The following is an 18,451-nucleotide window of genomic DNA, read 5'->3' on the forward strand; positions in this document are numbered from 1 at the left end:
TGACCAGTATGATGGTTTTAAGGCAAGGATGTGCCTTGGTTTTTGGACATTTCAATGCGAGGAAACCTTACTAAGGGATGGATCACCCAAGGGACTATGTAGCAGAGAATGGGATACCAATGGAACTTGGAAGGTGTGTGACTGCATGGAAGGGGGTGACCCAATTACCCCGGGGATTTTGTAGCAAAGAAGGGAAGGTCGGGGAATGAATTTCTTTTGGTCATTAGCATTGCTAGATGGAATCAGATGCACTTTGGGAGTGTGCCCTAGAACAATGAGTTCGTAATTGTTCACTAAGAGAACAAGCAACGTGAGGATTGTAATGCTGGACATTGGATGCAGGTTTGACTTTCGCTGTGGATTCTCGACTTCCTAGAAAGGAGGTGAATCCCGGTACTACTTTTGAGGGTGGAGGTGTGAGCCTATGGATTCCCTTGTTGCTAATATGGGTATCATAATCTTTTATTTGTTGGTTAGAGAAAATGTGCATATGTATATGTGTCTATTATTGTAAATAATGTATCAAGTTGTGGTTATAAAGTTCCATATTCAATATCATTATTTGTTGGTTAAAGCAGATGTGCATGAGTATATATGGGGTTGTTACTGTAAATACCATAATGAGTTGTATTATAAATCTCTAGTAAATAGTATGATTGTCATGTTTTCAGCAGTGGTCATTGTAAATATTGAAACGAGCTGGGTTATAAAGCTCTATGGGTAGTATGTTTTGTTTTTTAGCGGTTTGTTGGTCATAGATGCCATAGAACACCGAGGATGGTGTTCCACAAGGGGGGGTTTATAACAACCCTTGGTTGTTGATATATATATATATATATATATATATATATATATATATATATATATATATATATATATATAAGACCAAGGTCATGGGACACATATTCCAAGTTGAATGGTGGGAAGATATTATAGTGGGGATCACTTTCGGTTTATTTATGGCTAAGGAAATTGGCAAAGGCATTCGAAAAGGAAAAGAAGTATTAATTGGAATTTATTTGTGAGAAATAAAGGAAAATAGGAGAAAAGGAAGGTGAAGAGACACAAATTTGCATGCTAAGGAAATTAGAGGAAAAATGAAGGAAAATGAAGAAAATAAAGGCCTCAATAATAAAAAGGCTTCTAAGGATTAGTTTATAGCTTTTGTTTGTTTAGCTTTTTCCATTCTAGTTTTGGAGCTCTCATTTCATTCTCTCATTCTCTCACACTCTTGCACACTTAGAGAAATCTTGGAGCATTCTTGGAGCACTTGGGCATTCACTTGGATTGGAGAAAGAAGGAAAAGGAAAGAAGGAAAGTGCAAGGGAATAATTGGATGAACAACTACAACTGGATTGCTTTGCAGGTAACAGGTTGCATGTGTGATTTCCTTGCTGATTTCTGGATGCATGGTATATGCATGTGATTTTCTGGTTATGTGTTATCATTGGAATGGATATTTTCTTGGATTGACAGTGGTTTTAGCCTTGCCTTGTCATTTCCTGAATATCCATGGTGTTGTGAGTTTTTCCACTTAATTGTTTTTTCGATAGGTGCTCATGTTCCTCATGGTTGTGTGTATGAACAAATGCTTTGGAAGCCCTAGAACATCTTAGGTTGAGTTACTAGTCCTGGAGCCTAGGTTGGGACAAACACTCTCGAGCCCTTGGTAGTTTGAGTTACTAATCCCTAAAGTTGGGTTGGACAAATGCTTTAGAGCCCTTGAAGGTTGTGGGTTGAGATACTAGTTCCTGGAGCCCTGGATAACTTGGTTAGAGACTAATCCAATTGATGTTAGTGATTTTCATAATGTAGAGGTGGAATCACTATAGTTGAGGGTTGAGGTGGTTTGACCTCTGGAAGCCATGGTTAGTTTTGTGTCATTTTATTCCATGAGATCCCACATTCATTCTTGGAATATGGTGTGGGGATGACTGGTTGAAAGAGGGATTTGGTTCAACCCAATCTATGGTCAGGTGGTATGTGGAAGTCCTTAAATTGGTTGGTATTTTCATATATTAATAAGAGTTATTGTTCTATTGTGATTCATGTGTCCTCGTTTTGATTATGTTGGTGATATTATGGTTGAGTTTCCATGGTTTCTATGTTTCTTATTTGATCGTTACATGATGTATGTTATCTATGGATCTAGTCATTATTTCTTTTGTTATCAAATTGTTGATGAATATATGGACTAAAAAATGTTGTTGCAACTATGTGGAGAGGGCATAGAGCCTTCTTGGTGATTCTTAGACGGATATTAGACCAATATGATCATATATGCATTCATGACTTGTAACTTACATGTTTGTCATGTGTTTGACAGAATGTCTGTTATGGACTAGGCATGTCCTGGGTCAATTCTTGTTCAAGGTTTGTATGAAAATATTTGTCTCTATGTCATTTATCATTCTGAGAAGTTACAAGCATTCCTGGGTAGTGGTCTGGAGGTTGGCCTGGAAAAGTGGCTCAAATATCGAGACCTCACCGTCTAAACTAAAAATTTTGGGCTATAACCGCATGGAGGTAGTGTTGTGCATGCGGTTGGATGCCTATAACCGCAGCATCTGAACTGGATATTTTGGGCTATAACTACATGGAGGTGGTGTTATGTATGTGATTAGGTGCATATAATCGCACCTTGGACTTATCATGCATGTGGTTGTGGGCATAGGGCAGAGAAAAGAGCCCCAACTCAGGGTTTGGTCACCTGGGGTGTTCCTTTGGCCCATGAATGTCCTAGGCCTTGAGGGATGTTGTGAGTTGCCAGTTTGTCGACCCCACTTCCATAAATCGAGCTTGGAGGTTGGGTCATGTCATAGTATCTCTTCGTCTCATGTTTACCCTGGCAAGTCAGTGAAATTGGGTAAATGTGGGAGAGGAGCGGATTAGAGGCGCGATTCGACTTTAACAACCTTAACAAAGTCTCAAACTCAATACTTCCTAGGAGTCCCACCACTTTAGGCTCACATATGCCTCAAAGTGCACATGTGCAGGCTTGTCGAACTCGACCTAAATAAAGAATGACACAGAGATTTAGAGAGAGAGAGGGAGAGCTCAAAAACACAAACTCGAATGCCGAATGGCGATACACTTTCCTTATTTATAGGATTTTAAGATAGCTTCAAGCATCTTCTCGAAATCTGATCCGTCTACATAAAGTGTACAAACTATAGATCTAAAATCTAAACTTTTCCATAGATTCTCTGAAATGTGGGTCAAGTCCCACCAAAAGTCGAAGAAGTGCTCCGAGTTTCAGATATTTGTTTGGAAGGTTAACCTAAGATTTTACTTTGGAGGATAGGCGAACTCAGGTATCCATCTTCTCATAAAGAAATCCTTGTTGTAAAAAATGGAATCAAAAGATTCAATTTGTTCCTGAAGCCAGTAAGATTCATTCTAAGAACAAACCTTAAACATATGTTTAGAATGCTTAGAAACAAAAGATTGTTATAACAAGGAAGCAACAGGATACTAAGATGGATCCTATGGTTGTACGGATTCGACTTTGAGATTGAATATAAAAAGGGCAAAGATAATTGTTTAGCATATTTTCTTACAAGAGAAGCAGCTCCGAAAGTAATCATGATGTTCAGTTGTTCATCAGCTTCAATTTCATCAACTCCTCCCCCTGCCCTAGAGGGTTTTCAATGGGTTTTAATATGTAAATATTGTCATATGTCATTTTTTTTCAATGTCTCATAGATAGGGTCAAGGAGAGTCTTGCATATGAATACATTCTTGAAGAATGGGTTAATAGTAGCCATAGTAATGAAAGTAATATTATGTATTTTATAGAGTCGCCCAAAATGTTTCAAGGGGCCATTAGATTTGCACCTTTTGCAGGACAAAGATATATTTGTCTGTATGAGCCATGGTTGAGCTATGTAGATTATTGTAATAGCATGATGTACACCAAATATGCCAAGATATTTTGGTTGATGTTTGAATGTATCTCTATGTGTAATCGCTACAATCACTAGTCACCTTGGTTTAAAATACTGCTACATGATTGGTGCTCGAGGGAAGGACTATTTTGGACCGTTAGAAAAAATGAATTTATGGATTATCTCCGAGAAGATATCAGAACAACAGCACAGTCCGAGGCATGGTTTTTCTTCCAGATAGAACATTTATTCAATACACTTAAAGTACATACTATTCAGCCACCAAAGAAACCCAGCTACAAGGAAATATCTCAATTCTTTGGATCAATTTGTAATCATGTAGATGAGATGGTACCTAGTATGTATGGATCTCCTTTATTTTTATGCTATAATATCATGCCACCTCATGCAGAAGCATTTGTCACCAAGCCTGCAACATTTATATTACTCAAGTTGTTGTATCTCTGAGATGATAATGGTCAGCTATCATGTCAGGGCATCTAAGTTAATTGTTTTGGGAGTTTTGTTTTAATTTGGAGGACCAATGTATGAAACATATATAAAACAATGATGCCTAACCTTTTGAATAATAGTAATATTAAAACAGAGGTTTGCTTTTAAAATTCACACAGTGATATAGATTGTATGTTGGTGAGCAGAAACAGAGAAATGATATGATTTTTACAATATTCAAATTGAACATCAAATAATCATAAGTATGAAAACCTTTAAACCATGTTCAGAAGGTTTAACAGAATATGCTTAAGTTTAAAAAAGATGCTGATGATTTAATAATTAAGAGGGAATTAATTAAACAGACAATTAATCTAATTCATTCTCTTTATAGATGATCACTTCAGAAGCTTATAGGAATAGATTGAAACTCAATTATTCCTACCCAGTTATCTCTGTAAAACGTAAGAATATGAAGAAAAACACTGTGAATGTAACTGGAAAAACTTATAGGAAAAACGAAACTGTATGAACCAGAATTCAGAATCCTCAGCTTTGTATTATTGTTTCAGAAATGTCAAGTACATTTAATGTCTATAAATGCTTCTTCAAGGGTGCAACCTCTAATAACTCGTGAAAGAGAGTTATTTATACAATAATAGAACTAATAAAATATCTCAAATTGTTTTACAAAAATAGATGATTACAAAATCAGAAAATATAAACTGCTAGTTGATGTGGCACTATTTTGTTGTTGAGTTGTTGATGACTGTTGCTGGAAATATTGAAAACTATTGAAGCTATGATGATTGTTCCTTTAAAAGCTAAATGTTGTTAGATCACCCTTTAGTCAAGTAATTCTGTCAATTCTTCCTAGCGTTTCTTTTATGGGATAGATATCTTAGTTACTCTTCTGTAAATTTCATCCATCTCTGTATATTTAGTAAAAGTGGGTTTTACTAAAAATATGTGTATGATTTCATTCAAAATAAAGAAAGTATCCCTGAGTGCATTTATTATAAGTGCTGGTGTTGTTGCACCTCTTATGTTTGAAACTGAAGCTGCATGTTTGCCCACCTCTGTCATCTTCTGAACATAATCCTCAATTGGCATCAATTTGTCATTAATCACAAGCATGGAGGGAAAACCCTTGCTGGTCAAGGGTTCTATCTTGCTGAAAAACCGTTGAACTATGGTATTGACATTGCTGCACTTTTCCTGCAACTGAAGGATGAGGTTTTTCTTGGTGATGATCTTCTTTACCTCCAATATAGTTGTTGTTCTGTCACTTATGCCTAATTCCTCAAGCTCATAGTTGTCTTTGGAATTCAGGAACTTGATGATATCGGAAGCAATTTCTGACATGTCGTCAAGTTGCTCAGTAATAGTTTCAACTGCTTCGTGAGCTTTCTCCAAGAGATCCTTATGATCAAACACTATCTTGGTACAGGGCCAAATATCCTTGATTGATTCTATAATTTCTTCCCACAGAATTTCCTTTGCCAAACCCAATTTGTTTCCAATGAAAGATTCCTTGAGTTCCCTTTGTAGTACTTCAATCTAAATTTTTACTCTATGCAACTCAGTTGCATGTGAACTGTCTGCTACTAACTTCATAAGCTGTAACTCCTTAAGTTTCTTAATTTCTCATGTCTGGATAGACAGGTTCTGAACAGCTTCAGCAAGTTGTTCAGCTCCTTCTGTTGTACCTGTAGTTGATGTTGTAGCTGAAGTAGAAACCTTGGTGGTAGGAATTACTGCAAGGGGGACTATATCCATTGGAGTTTGAGCCTTTTTAACAGCTTCCTCTTTTTCCTTGACTAGTTTCTCCATCTGCTCCTCCATTTGTTTTATCTGCAGATTTTGTTCTATGATGAGCTTCATCATGTCAGACTTCTGATTTTCTGTTTCTTCAATTTCTTTAGCCATTGGGTCCTTAGAGGCTGGCAATTTGAGCTGCTTATTTAATGTTGCAACTTCAACATTCTTCTTCTTAATAAGCTCTTCTACAACATTTATGTTGGAGGGATCATATCCCATCTTCAACACTAGATTTTCCAAGGATTGAATCTTGGTGTCCTTTGCTAATGAGGAGACTTTCTCCAACTTAAGTTGTGACTGAGTGTTGGCCAAGCTAACCTGCATTTTTGACAAACTCATTGTTAGTCAAGGTGGAATAAATCATCTGCCCAGTTTGTTTTTGCATCTCAATTTGATCAACTGGATGTGCATCCTTCACCTTGAACTCAAAAGAAGTCTGATTTTGATAGTGAGCAGCAGTCCTAGGCTGTGGAATTTGAGCTTGTAAGAAAGCCATATGCATCTTTCCCTTCTCAGAGTCAAAGAATGAGAGAAGCCTGGATTGAGAGCTGGAAGAATGCTTCCAGAATTGGGTATAAGTGTTCAACTTCAATTCTTCATTCCTCCTTTTAATCTCACTGAAGACATGAAAAATGTCTTCCTCCTTATCCTTCAGAATGCCTCCACTAGTCTGAATTATCCTTTGTTCATGAGAAGTAGTAGAATGAGTTGGGGACTGTGTAGATTGTCCACCAGACTGTGTATAAAGCATAGTCTCTCCAAGTCCATCTAATGCTGTCTTCTGAGGTTCATTTGTTGCACCAACAATCACAGAGATCCTTGGTCTCTTCTTTCTCTGCACAATTTTGAAGCCTTGGCTTGATGCTTCAGTTGTAGGAGAAGATTGTTCTTCCCTTCCTCTTTTTGCTGACTTTTCTTGTGCAAGTGGAGTTTGCACATTTGATGTAGAAACTACCTGCTCTTCAGCCTCTTGGAGGGTGTTCTCTGTCCATTCCAATTGATTCTTATATTGTTCTATTTCAAGCCTGACCGTATGGTGATATGTAGTGAACTTGTTTTCTAGCCTGAGTTTAGAAACCACTCCCACTGGGTCATAAGACCATGTGAAATTGAGACCAAACTTCATCTCCTTTAATAATTTGTTTACTTCCTCTCCAGCTGCCCTAGTGTTACAAATGAATGGACCAACTTGGGCTTTCAGCTTGAATTGTGATTTCTTATTTGCAACCACAAAGTGTTCTTCATCTACATTTAACCTATGTCTTATGTATTCCAGTGCAAATATTTTGATAGGCAGGTACTTGGGCAGTTTGTAGGGTGGAAGCTCACAACCATAAACCATGATCTCTGTATAGTTTTGGTAGCAATACCAATCCCCTGTTGTAGCTTGATAAACCAACTATAATATTTTGACAATCTCCTCACTAATCCTTGGTATTGGAGTGCTGCTCATAAGACTGATAGCTGGATGAATAAACAGTTCTATGAACTATTTATATGTAAACTCTTCCTTCTCCTTCATTCCCATTGAAGTCCAGAATATCACTGATTGTTGATTTCCTTCCTCATCTATTTTCTGTAAAGTAAATGGGAATTTGTCTCCCTGAAAATATATAAAGAGGTATACAAGTACTGAAGCATACTTGAATACTTCGTCAGTATTAAACTTGTCAAATTTCTCATGTATTGCTTCAGCTAGGAAATGACTGAAATCATAAATAACAGTGGGTTTAGAATCAACAAAAAAGATGGACAAGAAACCAAGGATGGCTTCATTAACATATTGATTAGAGTTGTAACCAAGCAAATAGGACAAAATAGAGGTGATTTGCTTGGTTCTATAAGGGAACATGGATGAATCATAAGTAGGGTTTCTTTTAGGTAGAGGACTACCAACAGCTACAAAAAGTTCAAGGGTTTGGGATCTTTTAGTAAAGTCTAGTTTTTGATAGGCTTCTATCAGGTTCTCATGGGAAAAGGGATGAGTTGGTGCAGTAGAAGGGGCTTGCAACATTTTCTCAATGGACTTAAAATTGATTAAACAAAGGATTTCTCCTATGGGTGAAATAATTGCTCTCTGACTGGGATCATAAGATTCATGACATTTCCTCACAAATTCAGGTGCTCTGTGTATCTGAGGGAAAATATAGTGAGGGAGTTGGGAGTCCCAGAGCCCTATCTCATCTGTCTGATCAATTAGTTGATCTTCCATCCAGCAATAGATTTCATATAAATCAAATTAAGAAGAAGTCTCCATGATTTTACAATCTCTGTCAACTAGTGGGGTATGATGGAAGTTGACATGTGGATGAATCAGCGGATTTCGGACTTCTGCAATTTCTTTTCCCTTAGGAGACATTTTGTCAAACGAATTGGAGATTGAGAATGATGGAAATAGGCCTGAAATAGAGTGATCACAGTCAAAACAGTATAGTTGTAAAAGAAGCAAGTGGACTTGGATATCAGTTTCCTGAACAGGAAAAATAATTGCTTAATGTCGGACAGTGGTCGAGCTGTAGGGAAGAAACCTTCAATGATCTGTTTGGTTATATAAATGGACTATGTAACCATTTTCATGAATTAACAGGGTTTATAATGGAAAAATTGGGGCAGGGTTGGCAATGAACGGTTAAATTTTGCATTAATTATCCAACGGGATTAATTAACGGGTCTTTGAATCATAAATTCACCGGAGAAGAATTGAATGGATAATGGATAGGCGGCAGTTGATTGGATGGTAGACATGAGATGGAGTGTGACGTGAAGCGGCGGTAAACAATCGCTTATATACTGCGTTTGGGACTAAGGTGAGGCAGTAAGTAGTTTCAGGATTTTAAGTCCCGAAACACTAAAACGTGGAAAAGGTTGTTTATGACGGCGGTTTAGGAAACTGCCCATTTCGAACCCCCCCTGCCGATAAAGTTCGGATGATGAATGAGGGCCGAGGAGGGACGTGGGCCATCAGATCTTGTGCGAGTATGCAGGATGAAAGGTAAGGTGGGGGGTGTTTAACACGTGAGGCGGAAGTGATGGTGGGGTCACGACTTTGAGGGCGGATGTGATAGCTGTGGGTTATGGCGAATAAATGAATAAATGGAGACATTTATGAAATAACATGGATGCTTTTAAAACCTACGGTTAATTAAAACCCATTACTGAATGCATAGCTTTCCAATGTTACAACTTAGGATAAAATCAATTTGATGCTCCAATTACATTTGACATGTCTACCTACCCTTTTACTCCTAAAATTTTCATTTATTTATCTGAGTGAATTTAAGCTAGCAACTCAATATTTCCTTTTTTATGACTAATCTACCTCTATCCGTTATTTCCTCCATTAGCTCAGATTAAACTGTTGAGCCAATTTTATTTTCTACCGATTTACAATCAATTTAAATCAAATCCAATCATCATTAAACTATATAATTGGATCAAATAAACTAGTGTGGCATCTAAACAAACTACACACAACTATTATTTGCAAAACTGAACTAGACTAAGAGTAGTGGCATTTTGCAACACTTTCAGAGTTTATTGTTTTTTGCTTTTCTTTCTAACCTAACATTTTGTTTTTTCCTTCATTTTTAGGGCATCTATTCAAACATTTTATTTGATATGGACTTGTTTATTAAAAATCCCTAACATTTTTTAAATCTATATTCTTTTTGTCCATATCCTAACTTAATATTTTTTGAAATATATTTTCATTTTTTGACTAATTGATTCTAACTTACCAAAACCCAAAAATGATACAACACAAGTTACAGTGATAATTATGAGTATCCAATCGACTGGTAGAATCTTTGTAAGAAAGCATGGTCGGTTATATTTCATGTCTTGTCACCTGACAGTGAGTGTGACTGTTACTGTGGGATTCCGATAAAATCTCCACTATGTAAATCTTAGGAGAATTTTGAGGACAATTTAAATGACTAAGTGGAGGGGTATGTCCTCCAAAGTAAAATCTTAGGTTAAATTTCAGGACAAATATCTGAAACTCGAAGCACTTCTCTGACTTTTGGTGGGATTTGACCCACATTTCAGAGAATGTAAGAAAAAGTTTAGATACAAGATCTATAGTTTGTACACTTTATGTAGACAGGTAGACAGGCCAGATTTTTAGAAGATGCTTGAAGCTATTAAAAATCCTATAAATAAGGAAAGTGTTTCGCCATTCAGGCATGCAAGTCTGTGTTTATGACCTCTCTCTCTCTCTCTCAAAATATTTGTGTCATTATGTCTTTAGTTCAAGTTCGACAAGCCTGCACATGTGCACTTTGAGGCATATGTGAACCTAAAGTGGGGGGACTCTTAGGAAGTATTGAGTCTGAGACTTTGTTAAGGTCAATTCGCGTCTTTGATATAAGATTCATTATATATATATATATAGACGCACACACATCGTTATTCCATCTGAGCTTATATGGCCCTCAACCCAACCTGGTATTTATGTGTATACCTCTATTTAAGTAAAACAATGCTCTACAATTTATAAATTAAGGCTTGATGACCAAAATTAGATTCAATGTAGGCATTCAAGCATTTATTATAGATTTTCCTACCTCTTTTATACTCGGGTTGTTTAGGTAAAGTATCTACTTAGAAAGGTCAAAAGAACAAGCCCATTTATGAGAAATGTCTCATAAATCCAACACTTCACTTTCACACAAGAATAATGGAATCCCTTGCTATTAATGTAAACAATATGCCACCATTGTGGCTAATATGCAAAATTCAATATGAATAAGCTTAAGCAAACATTACTTCATCATACATATAAGAGTTATATATTCCTCATTAGTTGTATAGGTATTAGCTTTACCCATTCACACAGCGATCAACATTCATCAACATGAACACAAGCATGTAAACAACATATTGGACATATACATAACATTCACACGCAACATAATAAAATTCCAGGGATTTAGCTTACAGTTCCATGCACCAACATTCCACGACCATGCAATATTTCTCATAATCATACACTTAAATTCCACAATTACAAGCTTCAATTTCACAGTTCTCAACTAAATACACTTCATTACAATAAATCAAATGACCATACTAAAGGTGGGACTCCAATTTTCCACCCAACCTTAGACATAATACAACAAAAATCACTTGTAGTAGTCACACCCAAGTTAGATCCACGATCTAAGGGGAATTTCTTCGATAATTTTCAATAGGAGGTCATACTCAACTCAAGGAGGACAAGGATTACTTATAAAATCACGTGGTTTATCAGATCTTTAGTAAGCGCCCTGAGTGGTTTCTCATCCAATTCTTGGCACACAATCATTCCCATTTTCCTCAAAATTTTCTTGAGCTCCTCTGGGCCACAATTCAGCTTCCCAAGGAATTCCATTCCCTCCACCTTGCAAGTCTTTCCATCACTTCTCATGTGCTTCCTCAAGAGGAAAATCCAACCCCAACATTGTGCAAACGCCTTTTTACAAATTTTCAAGGGTGCCTCTTCATGTTCCTCTTGGACTCTTGCTTTTCTTTTTCTTATTATTTTCACCATAAAATTAATTGGTGGTGCCAGTCAACCCTACAGGGGTACATCTTTCCTCTTCCCTCTTAGATCATGGGTTTGTGGTCCCATTATTCAAGCCATTACATAAAAATATACCCATTTACGATTCATAGTATCATTGCATTACAAAAATAAGGGGGAAAACATACCATGGGTGTCACACATGGGCCATAGGCCATACTTCTTTATACTCAACCATTTTCTATTGAGAGAAAGAGAGCATAACAATCTTACCTTCTAGCTAGGTTTTGTCTCAAAAGGGTTTCTCGAGTCATATATTGTGTCAAATCATGTTTTGTGAGCTTTTATTTCATTGTCTCTATTTTCTGCATAATTTTAATTTGCAATCATGCACAATTAATAGTAATCTACATACCCATACATCTAAAGAGCATTAAAACCCCAATAATGTAGATTTCATATTTTTAAAACTAATTTGATCAGATCCATTGTGACAAAATGTCCATTGGAATATCCACGAAAATTACGAATCAAAATGCTAACAAACCTTTCATCTATTGATATCTTAGTGCTAATAGAGCCTTACAGAGATTTCTCTTGGTTGTTCGTGCTGAATTTTGTAGCTATGGCCAGTCTTCATAATTCATGTTAGCCCTCCAAAAATAAAATAAACAATAAATAAAAATGTAAACATCAAGTCAAATTTAAAAGAGGAAAATTAAAATTTTATGTCTTCATAATGACAAGTCGGTTGTAACAACAAATGAGAGTCCTATTCCACCTACTAGGTCGAATCATCCCTTTGTTGCAGAAAATATGGGAAGTTTCCACAAAATCACGAAACTGCACCTAAATCAGGGAATTTCTTGAATGATTGTTCAACTTTGACCAGCTTTGACCGGGCCTGTTCTGACTCATTTGGAGTGTGCCAATAGGAGTATGTCCATCCTTGGTTCCTTTACTTCTTGAATCTATCTTTAGTTTGTGCCCACGTGTCCTGCACATAGGACTTCAATGGAGCCATTACGGAAAATTCTATTTCTGCCAAAAATCATTTTTAAAGCCAATTTTTAATAGAAATTCTAAAAATTAAAAGACATAATTATGTTACCTTAATGTGCAAAAAGAGGCCAAAATATGACAAATATGATCATGATATGTTGGTAAGGGATGATAGAATGGTGGAATGTGCATGGTGAAAAAGGGTCGAAAATGAGGGTCAACATCTCCCCCTTGCTGATCTGCAAGCATGTCCTCATGCTTGTCTTTGTCTCTTGAATCTTCTACCTCTACATATTGATCTCCCTGTTGTTCTGCCTGTGGATCTGCCCCCTGATGTAGAAGCTTCTATCTGAGCTAATTCCAAAAGTATATCAATGCCTCTTGTCATTTTTCTTCTCCCTTGTAGATTGCATTCCTTACCTTTTGTTTCTCATATTTGTATTTTTCCCCTGTCACTGATAGACTTGTGTCTTGAGAAAGGTACTTTGGTGTGATTGGAATAAGAATGAATCCTACCCTGGTTTTTTTCCATTTGAAATCCGGTGGGTTCAATTCTACTCCCTATACTGAATTCTGGATGGCTTTGTTCATTTTGGTCTCTATACCAATTTAAATAACCTTCAACTATAAATAATCTCATGGGAGAATGTAATGACTCTGTGTTTTGATAAGAGAAATTTGTTTGCAGTTTTATAAAACAAAGAAATTACATTTGTGATCACAGAAGAAAGGTATTTCTTGGTGGATGTATTTGAAAAACAAAAATTCCTTTTAAATAACACAGAAATGTTACTTAAGAGGACCTGATCTAGATGTTTTTAGGAGTATAGGAAGCAATCTTTTCATTGTTTGAACACCTTTGATGATGAGGAGAAAACCCTTGATTTGAAGTATCGAATTATTTTGGTCTGAGATATCACCTCTCTCTTTGCAGATATGGAGAGAAGGTTATGTTTTAATACCTTGAAAATGCTTTTCTGGAAAATACCATGTCATTACCCTTAGAAAAAGATCTTTTGGTCACTACCCTCTTCAGAGATCAAATTCTGGAAACCACGATTCTGAACAGATACCTTCAAATACACGTATTCATCTATGCTTTTAACTTTAATTATCACTACCATGCACTGCCTCTTTAGAAATCGAATTATGGAAAATATCCTCCTCAAAAATCGATTTTCTAGGAAATCTAAAACAATCATCATGCACTTCGGGCCTGTTTCTGAGGTTAATTAATGTGACTAGAGTTTTGTTGTTGGCAATCACACACTTGGAGCTTGAACTTGAGCCTACGGTGCCATGATGCAGTTGTAAACTCAAATTTGCACCAAAACGTTTTCTAGCTCGAAGTTAAATCATGGTGTCAATTGGAGTTTGTGGTTACCTACACTGTCGGTATCTAAATGCTAATCTCAGATTTAGGGGCTCACCATAACAATTCATTCCTTAATCGGTTTTATCTCTGCTCCATTTCAAAAACGATTTCTAATTTTCTGGGTTGTGTTTCCTACCTGAGCCATGGCACTATGCATTTGAGTTTGCATTTCCCTTTCTGCTCTCTGCGTAAAAACACTGGCATTGAATATTGCTTCTCTGCGTAGGTGTTGAACGTTGCCTCCCTGTGCTGAACATTGCCTCTCTATGTTGAACTTTTGATTGGTTGCAGCATTTTGAAATTTTGACCATTGCCTCTAACACTTGTCCCATTCTTTTGTCTTTTTCATAACCACTCCTTAATCTCGTTGATTTCAAAAATCAATTTCCTTATCATGTTCTTTGTTGTATGAAATTTTTTATCATTGTTTTCAATATATTCACCCTCATTTCATTCATATGCCTTTTCAAAGGTATCTTTCAATCAAAACATAGGAGCTTGATTTATGTGCATTCTCCAATTCATGCATATTTTTATTTTTATTTTTAAAATTAGGACATAAGGGTTTTCTTGGTCTGCGCCCTTCTTTCACCTTGCATATATTTCCCAATTTTATTCATTCATGCACCTTGCATTGCATATTCATATCCATCAAAACCACATTCCATTTAGTGATTACTTTGATCTTTGCAAAGTCCTTTTTGTCATAATTTATTTTTATTCTTTGTCCTTCAAGGTTGAATGTCTTCCTTTTCATGATGCATTTCTCATCATTATTACTCTTTAAGGTAGCTTTTTGAAATGACCATTTTAAGGTCATTTCAAGACCTATAATAAAGTACTCTTTTTTTTTTTACTTTAGATCACGTGAATGCATCATTCCACCTTTGTTCTTCTTTTTATGACACTAACCCATGCTTGCTTGTTTTGCAGAGAAGATTTGTAGGTAAAGAGACATGACTTGAATAGGTAGTAAGGTGGAAGGTTTTTATGAAAGAGGGATATAGGGTTTTATGAACAGAGAAATTTTGGTATGTACATGGGATGAAGGGTTTGCACTCTTATACATTAAGGTTTAATTAGTCTTCTAAGTTAAGAATTCTTTTCAAAATCAAAAGGTATTAAAAATAAATTTATAACTTATAGTACTTTCCTTGATTAAGTAGCTCCCTCAATTGATGATGATCTTGAATAGTGAATCTTGATTGAGTACAGGTCCCTTCTGATGATGAATATTGAATAGTAAACTTGATTGAGTACAGGTCCCTTCTGATGATGAACTTGAATAGTGAACTGATTGATGAACTTGATTGGTTGTTCTTTGTATACAAGTCCATTCTGACAGAATTTTTATGTTGATCCTCAAGTCACTTTAAGCAATAATCTTTGACTCATATATGTTCAGGTCGCTCTGTAAATGCTTTAAGTCCCTCTATGAATGCTTTAGGTCCTTTCTAAAAATGCTTCATGAAGTCTCTTCATATAGCTTTGAATGTTGAAGTAGAAATATCTTCCATATGGAATGTCTTCTTATTGAGATAAGAAGGATAACAATGCGTAAAATGAAAATGATAACAAGAAATTTTAGTAATGAAACCAAGGCCTTTGTTTCCCCCTTGATTATTCTAAGACTTGTCCCCAAATTTTTGAATTAAATGATTCCTTTTTCAAAGAATGAGATGACATAGTTTATTGTCATAATAAAATAGAGAATATGTTTGAAATAATGAAATGAGCTAGAACTATTTTTTTTTTTGGGAATTCATATTAGCCAATTAGCTTGGTTTTCCAATATGAATTCAGGCTTGTATTATGCCAACAACCTGGATTTTCACAGCCAAACCTCTTTATTATTCTTGACCTTCTTTTTTTTTCCTAGATGGAGGTGAGATATAATGGAGTAGGTAAGTATGGAAAGCTTATGAAAATAAGATAGGTTGAAGTCATGATCTAGTAGTAGATGGATAGATAGATAGATAATAGGTCTGGATTTCAACATGCATGATCGTGGAGGTTAACATACAATATGGATAATGGATGATATCATGAACAATATAGCTTATGAAATGATTCTTTGGCAATAGATGTGACTTGTAGTGGTATATAACTTGACTTCTTTTTCTTCTTATTGGCTTCATGTCTTTTGCTTTGATCTCAATCCATTTTGTAGGTTTGTTGGTGTTGTTGGTCAACAACTGAAAGCAAGCTTCATGAGTTTTGATTTTCATTGAACTCAACATCAGGTGAATTCCACTTTTGCTTTGACTTGAATATTTTCATTTCATATTCTCATATATGAATTTTAAAGATTGACTTTCAAAATCCTTCGTCCATGGAGTTGACCCCTCAAATCTTCCTAGGGCCTGCAAAAACATAGCACTTGCCTGCAATACAATATTAGATGATGGAGGAAGAAAGGTGTACAATCTCTCTTCTTCCAAGAAATATGTAAAAAAGTTACAAGCAATGCTTAAAAAGATTATATACAGAGAAAATGCATTTGTTTCCTCCTAGTGGTATTTTGTTCAAAAAATATTTGTTTTATGTCCAATTAGAGTGATTCCAAATCCAATTTGAATTGAATTCATATGGTTACTTAAGTTATAAACATATTTTCAAAATGGTTTAAAATGATATGTTAAAAATGATGAGATGTACCATGTTTGAAAGAGCATCTTGTGAAGTTTTTACTAGACCAACAGTCACTATTTGGAGTGTAAGTTTTTCATTAAAGATCATATAGATGTCATTCCACTTGGAGATTAGATTAAATTCAATTTTGTATATCCAATAGAAACAAGTTTTTAAAATTCTTAGGTTTGATATCACAAAATTACTGATGAGCAAACCTACGAGGCAAAGTTTCACTATGCAGATTTTAAGACATGCAGTCACTAAATGTGGCATAACTTTTTCATTTGACCTCCAAATGGGATGATTCAAATTGTTTCATAAACTAGAGTTGCATATATATCTCCCTTAGAAATATTTTTTGAAAAGAAGATGATTTGATATGTGAAATATTCCAATGAACAGTCAAGACCTAAAATTGTCACCATGCAGATTTTTCGACAAGCAGTTAGTATTTTGAGCATAACTTTTTCATATGATGCCAGATTGAGGTGATTCAAATTGATTTGGAAAATAGATTCCAAGGGCTATCTTTTCTATACATATTGTGTAAAAATGTTTCCATTAGACCCCTTGAATCAATGTTGTACTAACTCTGTCCTCAAAATTTCTCTTGAGATCTAGTGTTTATTTTGATCATATTTTTTTATTTGTGATCCAAATTGAAAAATTCAAAATGGATTTAAAAACTAGATTTCAAGAGATACCTTGTTTAAAAACATGCTTTGAAAATGATCCTATATGGTTACCCAAAATAGGATTGTTCTTACTGCATTTTTCCATGAAATCCTTCCAAATGAGTATTGAACAATGATTTGAAGAATTATTCATGAGAGTTTGAACCAAAAGTCTTATTGTGAACTCATTTTACCTATTTATTTATTTATTCTATTATATCCTACTCTATTGTAGAAAAATAAATCATTCTCTTAAGTATAAGAGAATTTCCAATGCATCCATTTGTGTAACAAGATCATAAGTAGACACATATCCAAGTTTAAGAAATATACCTTAGTGAATGCTTGGACATGAAAAAATAGTTGATCATAAATATTTGATGCTAAGGAATGTTGAAAAATGGAGTGGTGTTGTCACCTAATGACTAGTTGAAACCAAGTTTGAGTGTGATCTTTAAGTTTTTTATTCTCCTCAACTCTCATAAGACAAAGTTCTTCTTGTGGAATTTGTTCAAAATCATGAATGCACAAGGGATCTTGTGATACATATGCTAGATATTCTTCAATTTCTAGCTCTATTGTTTGAATTTCATTGCATGTGATCCATAACTCATTGATCTCCTTACAAAGATAACTAGAAGAAGCTTCTAGATTATTTTCTTATAGATCCTCTTCATGGATGCTTTGTTCCTCTTCTATCTTTTGAAATGAAGATTCATCCCTGGTGACCATTCTAAATTATGGCCAAGGATTTGAGAAGATCATTGTGGTGGCATACTTTCATTCTCTAAATGACTTCTATAACATCATGTTTTGTAGATCTTTGTTTTGCAAATGGATTTTGTAGTTAATGAGTTTTTGTTAGTGGTTGGGGGTTTTGTTTTGGGGATCTACCTTTCTAATTTCTATGTCTAAGCTTGAATAACCATAATGAAAAGTGCTTGCTCCTTTTTTCTTTTTCTTTTTTTTTAAACACTTTTCATAACTAACTCTTATCTAAATGTGCTTCCCCAACAACGACACCAAATATGTCAGTACAATTCACTAAGATAAATTAGAGCATCTATTTTACTTATCAATCCAGGTTGGTAGACTTAGAAGA

The sequence above is a fragment of the Pinus tabuliformis genome, chromosome X (genome assembly GCF_031772625.1).
Source record: "Pinus tabuliformis cultivar Carrire ecotype Pingquan chromosome X, CPIR1, whole genome shotgun sequence".
Classification (NCBI taxonomy): domain Eukaryota; kingdom Viridiplantae; phylum Streptophyta; class Pinopsida; order Pinales; family Pinaceae; genus Pinus; species Pinus tabuliformis.